This window comes from Lathyrus oleraceus, chromosome 1, assembly GCF_024323335.1.
Source record: "Lathyrus oleraceus cultivar Zhongwan6 chromosome 1, CAAS_Psat_ZW6_1.0, whole genome shotgun sequence".
NCBI lineage: Eukaryota > Viridiplantae > Streptophyta > Magnoliopsida > Fabales > Fabaceae > Lathyrus > Lathyrus oleraceus.
In genome coordinates this window covers 460,498,155-460,509,336 of record NC_066579.1, presented here as the reverse complement: position 1 = coordinate 460,509,336, position 11,182 = coordinate 460,498,155, and the positions used below count along the sequence as shown (strand labels likewise).

General features: G+C 33.5%; 1 long non-coding RNA gene across 1 annotated transcript; it reads right to left on the bottom strand.

Annotated features, from left to right (window-relative positions):
* Positions 1 to 7,088: 7,088 nt before the first annotated feature.
* Positions 7,089 to 8,256, bottom strand: LOC127085559 (uncharacterized). The gene is made up of 2 exons (XR_007789177.1): positions 7,634 to 8,256; positions 7,089 to 7,533 (listed from the first exon to the last, which is right to left on the bottom strand). It is a non-coding gene; the product is annotated as an uncharacterized LOC127085559 (long non-coding RNA).
* Between the last annotated feature and the right edge of the window lie 2,926 nt (positions 8,257 to 11,182).

The following is an 11,182-nucleotide window of genomic DNA, read 5'->3' as shown; positions in this document are numbered from 1 at the left end:
GCCATGTAGATTTGTCACTACTGCCTTTGTACCCAGACCATACTGTCAGGCATATATGGGATGGAGAGGTAACATTATTTAGATTCATTCTTTTTAATTTAAGTTTATTTTAATTAACAAGTTTGTGAGATTGGTTTTTATTTTTTTCAGAACCATGATTCTCTAAAGTTTATTAACGACGTGTGGAAGATTACCAGCTAGCCTCATTTGAATGAGGATTGGTTCCAAACTTCTTTGTCCTTATCTAGCCTGAAGGACTTGTGCATGACTAGTTATATTACAGTCAACCACATGATGCTTAATGCATTTGTGGAAAGATGTCACTCAAATACCTCGTCATCTTATCTACCACTTGGTGAGTTGTCTATCACACTCGATGATTTGTGGTGTTTGCTACATCTTTCGATCAAGACGAGGCACTCGAGATGATGGTAGACCATCTGGGGCCTGACCCAAGGGAGACGAAATAGAAGTCAAATATGACCATGGGGCTCATGCTAGATTTGAATACCTAAAAAGGTATATATAGAGGAGCTCCAAATAGCACATCAGACTACAAGTGATGACGAGCAAGTGGAGTTCCATATAGAATTTTCTATTGACATTGTGATTTTTATGGACAAGAGTGTCAATTATACAAATGTCGTCTATCTACGGTACTTCCAAGATTTCAAGCAAATCCACGCGTACAAATGGGGGGGGGGGGGGGGGGGCGCTTGTTTGCTCTACTTGTACTCAAAGTTATTAGAGGGTTGTAGATGTAAGAAAAAGTAGGTTGCATGCAACATCACACTATTGACGATAATATTTATTGTTCTTTTAATTTTACAATGTCCTTTTCATTTCATCTTTACAACGCCATTACTTATGATACGTGGGTTCCAAACTTTTCAGGCTTGGATCCTCCATCACTTCCCGCGTGTAATACCCTAAAAACTCGCGCGTAATTATCAAAGAATTTAATTAATGAAATATAATCACTTAGGGTGTTACTCACAATAATCATAGTCTGCTCCGTGACACGGGTTACAACAAAATATTTTACTGCATACATTTGCACTTAGGATGTTTATACGACATCCAACTCATCTGAATATCTTCGCAGCGAAATCATAATAAAAAATATACCAATTTAAAATCTCACAATAGTTTTCATAACAAAAATAAAAGCACCGACTCGTGAGTCTTCTCCAAGTGCTATCACACCAAAACATAAAACAAATACGAGAGCATGCATTGTCTCTTAGAAAATTTCAACATAAAATAAATAATATACTCCCTGGTGTTACATATCAGAGCATAACCAAAACTAGCATTAATAAACTAAAAGAAATAACTTTAGGAGCTAACTTCCACTCACAACAACGTCTATACTCTTGAGTATCTGCACGATGCTCATGTAAAGACAACATTCAAACAGAAGAGGTGTGAATTCATTTCAATAATAACAATATAGAATTTAAAATAAAGTACATCTACATAATCATGCATAATAACATATCACATTCCCACGCTCAAATTATCATCAACATCATATACAGCAACATCATCATCACACATAGTCATATTTCACGCATATAATTCATTCATGTTATGCGACTCACAACGGCAACTCATGTGCATGTGGTATCAATTCAACATTTGGTTCTTCTTACAAACCTGATTCCCCCTTCAAAATTTCAAATTGCCCCTTCTGAGTTCCGGATAAGTATTTCATCCCCCTTCGGACATATGACTTATCTCCTTCAACATATCAACAATGGATGTATGGCATGGTAATAATGCAATTAACACAACAATTATAATAATATTGAATGATCCATAATCGATCACACAATTGCAACCATGCATAACGTAGTCCACCCTTATGGACTACTACCAATATAATCAAACACACCATCTCAATCATTAACAGCACATCAAATAATTTGTCAATACGAGCTTCGTTCATATTCGTCACACCATACACTTTTTTTCCACCTACTACCAACCTCTGATAAAATCATTAAAAATATTTTATCCCTGAAACAGAGTTATAGCTCTCTATTTCAATTACCCAACCCTTCAAACCCCGTTCCAAAATGATTTACGAGTTGAAAGTTATTATAAAAATTATGCATGAAAGCACTACAAAAAAATGCTATTTTTTTTCCCGAAATTTCGAGCACAATTTTCATCTTCTTCAACCCCAAAAACGTCCATGAAATTATCACCAAAAATATTTTACCGCTGAAACAAATTTATAGCCCTCTATTTCAGCTACCAAACTCTTCAAACCTCATCCCAAAATAATTTAAGAGTTGAAAGTTACGATCAAAATCGTACACGAAGGCGTTAACAAAAAGTTGTTGTTTTTCTGAACTTTTCAACACGATTTTCATCTTCTCCAACCCCAAAAACATCCACTAGACCATTACTAAAAATATTTTACTCTTGAAACAAAGTTACAAACTTCTGTTTCAGCTACCCAACGCTTTAAATCTCGTCCCAAAATAATTTACGAGTTGAAAACTACAATCAAAATCGTGCACGAAAGCATTAACAAAGAGTTGCTATTTTTCTGAAATTTCCAGCACGGTTTTCATCTTCTCCAATCCCAAAAACGTCAATGAAATCATCACCCAAAATATTTTATGATTTTAAATTCAGTCATAAACAAATATATATATATATATATATATATATATATATATATATATATATATATATATATATATATATATATATAGAGAGAGAGAGAGAGAGAGAGAGAGAGAGAGATGTCGACCACTACTTATATTCATATAATCATCCATTAATATACTATATCAATCCCTAAAAGGCTAAAACCTTCAAACATCATCAATGGTGGAGATACATGGACACTTTAAAATATAAATTTTATTCAATAAATATCAACATTCATCATCAATCCAAATAGAATTAAACCTTCCTCTATCCTTCCATCCATATCCCTGTTATTGAACCAAATTTTCACCCTTACCTTGTAATTCCAAAAAAGTTCAAGCTTTTGGCTATGACTTCTATTCCCTAGAGCTCTCCTTAGGTTTTCCTTTCTTTTCTCTTCTCTTTATATATATATATATATATATATATATATATATATATATATATATATATATATATATATATATATATATATATATATATATATATATATATATATATATATATATATATATATATATATATATATATATATATATATATATATATATATATATATATATAGAGAGAGAGAGAGAGAGAGAGAGAGAGAGAGAGATGTCGACCACTACTTATATTCATATAATCATCCATCAATATACTATATCAATCCCTAAAACCTTCAAACATCATCAATGGTGGAGATACATGAACACTTTAAAATATAAATTTTATTCAATAAATATCAACATTCATCATCAATCCAAATAGATTTAACCTTCCTCTATCCTTCCATCTATATCCCTATTATTGAACCAAAATTTCACCCTTACTTTGTAATTCCAAAAAAATTCAAGCTTTTGGCTATGACTTCTATTCCCTAAAGCTCTCCTTAGGTTTTCCTTTCTTTTCTCTTCTCTTTTCCTTTCTCTTTTTTTCCAATTCCAAAAGTTTCACCTCACTTCTCTCCTCATAAATCAAAAACCTAATTTTGTATCTTTCTAATATTCCACTAAGGCCCAACTTATTACTAACTTACATAATTTATTTTAATTTTCCACAATTCACACTTTCCATCCCAAATTCATTATTTCTTTTATATTTTATTATTTTATTTAAATAATAACACTAAAACATTATTTTAATCAATTAAATAATTATAAATAAATCTACCAACCTATAATCACTTCCCACACTCTCTACCCAATGATCACCCACCCTTGTTGCCCTAACACATCTCAATTATCACACAAATAATAATTAGATACACACATAAAATTATAATTAATTAATATAAATAATTTCTGGAAAAATATGATGTTACAACTCTCATCCACTTAAAGAATTTTCGCCCTCGAAAATTACCTCAAGTAAACAAACTCAGATATAAATTCCTCATCTGGCTCTTAAGCTCCCAAGTTACATTTCTACCAGCTGGTCCCCCAAGCTACCTTAATCAAGGTAATATCTTTACCACGTCACTGCTTCACTTCCCGATCCTATATCCACATGGGTGATGCCTCAACAATCAAGTTATCTCTCACTTGTACATCATCCACTTGGATCATATGAGACGGATCAAGAACGTACCTCTTCAATTGAGACATATATGAAGATTAGCAAGCGATAGTGGCAAAGTAATCCGATAAATCACTTCTCATAATCTTTGCAAAATATGGAAAGGATCGGTGAAACACGAAGTGAGCTTTCGAGACTTCAAATCTCAACCAACACCAGTTACCGAAGTAACCCTTAGAAACACATAATCTCCCTCTTGGAACTCAAGTGCTTTCCTTCGTCTATCATGATAACTCTTTTGGCGACTATGAGAAACTATCTTCTTCTCCTGAATAATTCTGATATTCTTTGTGTTGTATTGGACAATCTCAGATCTAATCATATCATCCTCTCTTGACTCATACCAACACAAAGACGCCCTACACCTTCTACCATATAATGCCTCAAACGGTGTCATTCCAAACTCGAATGGAAACGGTTGTTGTATGTAAACTCAATCAATGGTAAAAAGCTATCCCAAGCACCTCCTTGTTCAAGTACATAAGCCCTTAACAAGTCCTCTAGCAACTGAATAGTCCTATCAATCTGACCATTTATCTGCAGATGATAAGCAGAACTCAGATGCACCTTCGTACCTGTCGCATCTCGAAAAATACGATTCCTCGCGATGGTCGCGGAAAAAATTAATGTTCGAACAGAGTCGCCACCGAACTTTATTTATCCCAACAAAGGGATAGGAAAATATCGATAAAACCTTTAGGAAATGGAATAATGGTCGTCGCAACCATATTCGGGTTCGGAAGTGGATTATGTAAGGGGAAGGTATTAGCACCCCTTACGTCCGTTGTACTCAACGGGAACCTTTTAGTTCTAATTTGTGTTTCGAGTGTTAATTCATGTTTGTTTGTTATCTTTAGGTTATAAAATTATTAAAAATAGAAATGGATGGGAACCCCTGAAAGGGAAAATGGAGGTTTTTTATTAGTGTGCTCGCGAAGATATAGCAATCTCCTGCCTGCGTATCCTTATGGCATAATAAGGAAATCAGAGCATTCGTAGTTCGGGGAACTACGGTTGGTTGGTGTCTTTTAATGAACAACTGTTTAGATCGCGTTCTAAAGGCTAAATGTTGGCTTGTCTACTCTCGGCGGAGGCTTAAGCACTAGTTTGTCGTGCGCATCAGAAAGGATTAAATAGTGTTCTTTTGAAAAGAGTTTTGATCACCCGATGGTGATAAGTTGGATTAATATGTTGGATATTTTGTTTGGTTGAGATGTTTTTGGTTGGATGACAATTACTTGGATAGTCGAGTAAGACAACTCGTATCCTAACAGTCGGGAAAGGGAATAGAAGACTCTAGACCACTATCTTTTTTCATCCTTAATTATAGAAAGGATTTGGTAATAATTAAGGTATTTTTAACGGATGACGAATACTCGGATAATCGAGTAAGACAACTCGTATCCTAATAATCGGGAAAGAGAATAGAAGACTCTAGACCGATTTCTGTTTCATCTGAATATTTATGAAAATAAAGTTGTATATGGTTGACGTATTTTAGCATGACGTATTTTAGCATGAACGACAAATACTTGAATGACTGAGTAAGACAACTCATATCCAAGAATTTGAGAAGAGGAATTGAAGACTCAAGACCATCTCCCTTTTCGTATAGTTCGTTATGAAAATGATTTGATTAAGTATGAATTGGTAAAAAATGACAATTGTTCGACTGACCGAGTAAGAAAACTTGTATTCGTCCAATTGAGGAGTGAAATTGAAAACTCAAAGTCATCTCCTTTTTCATTTTAGCTTATCATGAAAATAATTTGTTTAATCGAGTTTGGAAATTTGTAGAGGAACGACAATTATTTGACTGACCAAGTAAGAGAACTTGTATTCAAATAATCGAGGAGAAAAATTGAAGACTCAAAGTCATCTCCCTTTTTGTTTTGTTATTATGAAATAGTTTGATTTGTTTGTGCTTAGGTGGATGGAAATGACGACTATTTGACTAACCGAGTAAGAGAACTCGTATTCAAATAATCGAGGAGAGGAATTGAAAACTCAAAGCCACCCCCTTTTCATTTCCAAATGAAATGGTGTTTGATTGTGATTGGGTATTTTAATTTGATTTGGATAGAAATACTCGACATTGGATCGAGGTTTTAAATTTGTGTTTTGAATGAAGTGAATTTTATTTTAGTGTATTATTCTTCTACTCGATAAAAATCGAATAGGTCTCATTGTAAGAAAGCCCAAGAGTAAGTTATGTGAGGTTGATGGTTTGGAAATGGAATTGAGTTTGTATTATGAAATAATAATGGAAAATAATATCGAAATAAGTCGATTAATTTTTAATTAACAAAAATAATTTATTAAAAACTGGTTAAATCAATTAATTAAACTAATTAAAATTAATTATCAAAAATTTTGAATTGAATCAAATAACTAAGTTAATTAAAATTAATTAATCCAAAATAACTTAATTAGTCAAAATTTAATCAATTATTTTTAATTATAATTAAAGGATATAAGTGACAATTTGCAATTTATTTAATGGAATCGGTGTGCTCAAACCGGTTTGTACATAACGGCCATGAAATTGGAATGTCGTATGTGATATCGAAACGCGGTGAAAATGTACAATTGATGTATTGAGATTTGGATGGTATAACGATATATAGAAGTCGAATCCCGAATAAAAAAAACATCTTATTTTAAACGCAACAAGATTAAGATAGTAGCAACGCATATTTATATACAATATTGCAAGAACTATTTATCACACATGCGGGAGGTGTAAAAATAAAAGTTAATGGGCTTAACATACATGAAGGCCTAATACTTAAACTAACTTCATTTTTATAATACCATAATTAGATTCATTTTTATAACAATGAAAACACATAAAAAAAAGTATATAGTAAAATGTGAGAAATAATGTTAAGAAAAATAGTTTTGACCTTACAACACTAAACATCAATGAATGGTGACGGGACATGTGGCAATGGATAACAACAAAATACTACTAGCATAGACAACCATGTCTCTTTCTCTCTAAGCTTCAAAACAACTCCCAAAAGAAATTCTAATCCTCTCTTTTCGGTTTTGACGACATAACACACAACAACCATTTTGAGTAAACAGTAGCATAAAAATAAAATAAAGAAACTCATATCAATACTTCCATTCTATGCAACAAGCATTTGTCGCAACTTTCACGTTATAGACAAAACATCAACTCTCTTCTACCGTAGATACGGTGCGATGTCGGAAAACGGCCAACAACAAATTATATACGCTATGCAACAATAGCAAGCTTAATTAATTTTGGCATAAGAAGCCTCAATGCTCCTGCACTAATAACTATAACCACTATTTAAAACACAGTAAAAAACAAGATCCACATGATAACCATATTCATTTATCAAAATGAGTGAAAATATAAATGACAAAATGGGAGTACCTAATAATTGTTATGGTAACAGGTGAGCATCGATCCGGTGAGGAAGGGGGTGAAGGTTGATCAGAAACAGTGAGAAGATAGTTTTGTTATTCTTCTTCGTAGATGTGTTTCACGGTAGAGTTGTTGTTGTCGAGGCTGAATGAGTTTGCTCGCCGACGGCGCGAGGCGCGGTGGTTTTGGGAAGTAAAATGGAGGCAGATTTGGTATGAAGATGGTTTTGGATGGTGACGGCGTTGGTGTGAAGGAGATGACGAAAGTGTGTTGGAAAGGATTCGCCGGTGTGGTGAGCGCAACGTGAAGGTGAAAGGGATGTCGTGATAAATATGGTGGAGGTTGGGTGCACGGTGGAGGGTGCGTGGATGGTGGTCACCGACAACGATGGTGGGAAGAGGGAGATGATGAAGAGGTTGGGTTTTTGGTGGATGCGGCTGAGATGTTGAGGGAAGTGTTGTCTTCGGTTGAAGGAGAGGGAGAGAGTATTGTATAGTGAGGTTGAGAGAGGTGAGAGTGAGTAGGTCTTTCGTGTGACCGTTGGGGAGTGTTGTGAGAGAAGAGGAAATCAAGTGCATAAGAGAAACGTGTGTGGATTATGAGTGGGACTTTGTTGGGATAAGATTGATGAGCTGTCCATAGAATCCAATGTAAAAATATTTTTTTTTTGCATACAATTAATATTCATTTAAGAAAGTAAACTCATAAAATTTCTAATTAATATTTAATTTAAATAAATTCTAATTGTTTTAATTAAATAACAAAAGAAAACAAAATAGTGACCGATTATAAATAGAAACAGGATAAAAATTTGATCGAATAAATAAATAAATCGGGCACACTAAAATGATCAGCACAAAATATACTTATTGAAAAAAAACAGCGTCTTTTTTAATTTCGATATAAATTTTCACTGGTTAAACGGCTTAGGCGGGTCGAAATGCAACCGAAACAGCCGCTGAAAAATACAACGAGCACATCAAATTAAACTATATGAATTGTAGATTAATAATACTGGCGTCTGCAATTTTAATTTTAAAACTTTTTACCCGCTGATTTTGTATGTTCTTGAGAAACGAATTAACCAATTTTTCTGTATTTTCAATAAATTTATCCTGACTGATATTTTAGGTATTATTCATGATGGAATGCATGTCATGATGTGCATATGATGCGAATTAAAAATGAAATCAATTTTATGAAAATTTAAATATGCCCGGACAAAATTGGGGTATGACAGCTGCCCCTATTTAATTACCTTGAACCAGAAAGTATGAATGACAACAGGCTTCATACATTCGTGGTGGAAGATAATTAAATACGAAAAGACCCGAATTTTGTCCTTTGAAATGCAAGGGAGAAATACAGAAAGAAAATGCAGTGAGAAATACAATAAGAAAAGTTATCAAAAAGGTAAAATGAAACAGTCAAGACTCTCTGAGAATTGTGAGAACAGTATCTTGGACGTCGCAGTCGAGATATGTTAGTAATGGAGTGACATCCCTAGCTAAATCTCAAGACTTTTCCAGGATGCTAGAGCAGTATCAAGAAAACTTGGCATGAGACTCTTCATATTGATGAAGCAGCATCTCAACGGTAAAAATGAAATTCTCTGTGTCGATTCGAAGCAGCATCCTATACAATAGAATTAAGATATTCCAGACCAAAGGAATGATGTCTTAACTGAATCTAAGACTCTCCGAGGATATTAGAGCAATATCTCTGAAAACAAATCTGTAATGAGACTCTTCATATTGATGAAGCAGTATCTCCAACAGTAAAAATGAGATTCTTTGTATCGAGTTGAAGCAACATCTTATATGATAGAATTAAGATATTCCAGCAAGGGAAAGATACCTTAATTGAATCTAAGACTCTCCGAGGATATTTAGAGCAGTATCTCTAAAAAATATCTGAAATGAGACTCTTCATATTGATGAAGCAGGATCTCAAACAGTAAAAGTGAGATTCTCCGTATCGAGTCGAAACAACATCTTATATGATAGAATTAAAATATTTCAGCAAGGGAAAAATACTTTAATTGAATCTAAGACTTTCCGAGGATACTTAGAGCAGTATCTCTAAAAAATATCTGAAATGAGACTCTTCATATTGATGAAGCAGCATCTCAAACAGTAAAAGTGAGATTCTCCGTATCGAGTCGAAACATCATCTTATATGATAGAATTAAAATATTCCAGCAAGGGAAAAATACTTTAATTGAATCTAAGACCTTCCGAGGATACTTAGAGCAGTATCTCTAAAAAATATCTGAAATGAGACTCTTCATATTGATGAAGCAGCATCTCAAACAGTAAAAGTGAGATTCTCCGTATCGAGTCGAAACAGCATCTTATATGATAGAATTAAAATATTCCAGCAAGGGAAACATACTTTAATTGAATCTAAGACTTTCCGAGGATACTTAGAGCAGTATCTCTAAAAAATATCTGAAATGAGACTCTTCATATTGATGAAGCAGCATATCAAACAGTAAAAGTGAGATTCTCCGTATCGAGTCGAAACAACATCTTATATGATAGAATTAAAATATTTCAGCAAGGGAAAAATACTTTAATTGAATCTAAGAATTTCCGAGGATACTTAGAGCAATATATCTAAAAAATATATGAAATGAGACTCTTCATATTGATGAAGCAGCATCTCAAACAGTAAAAGTGAGATTCTCCGTATCGAGTCGAAACAACATCTTATATGATAGAATTAAAATATTCCAGCAAGGGAAAAATACTTTAATTGAATCTAAGACTTTCCGAGGATACTTAGAGCAGTATCTCTAAAAAATATTTGAAATGAGACTCTTCATATTGATGAAGCAGCATCTCAAACAGTAAAAGTGAGATTCTCTGTATCGAGTCGAAACATCATCTTATATGATAGAATTAAAATATTCCAGCAAGGGAAAAATACTTTAATTGAATCCAAGACTTTCCGAGGATACTTAGAGCAGTATCTCTAAAAAATATCTGAAATGAGACTCTTCATATTGATGAAGCAGCATCTCAAACAGTAAAAGCGAGATTCTCCGTATCGAGTCGAAACAGCATCTTATATGATAGAATTAAAATATTCCAGCAAGGGAAAAATACTTTAATTGAATCTAAGACTTTCCGAGGATCTACCACCCCCCGAAACACAAATTTTGTCATGAAATTTTATAACACCATTATCATCAATCTTGAAATCACCACCTAGACCTTGATTGATTAAAGCCAAAAGATCTACCAATTCTAAATCAATCCTTTAACTTTCTCTAATCCCTTCCAAAACACCACTGGTAAGCTTTAACATACTTAACTTCATAATCTACGACGTGACTTCTCAAGCTAAACTCAAATCTCTAAATTATTCATTAACTCTAACTCTCTAGCCATCAATGTCAACATATACAACGTCTTCTGACTTAATGCGTCAACCACTACATTGGCTTTACCAGGATGGTAATTCAAACAAAAATCATAATCCTTTAACAATTCAAGCCACCTCATCTGCCTCATATTTAACTCATTATGATCGAATAAGTACTTCAAGCTCTAT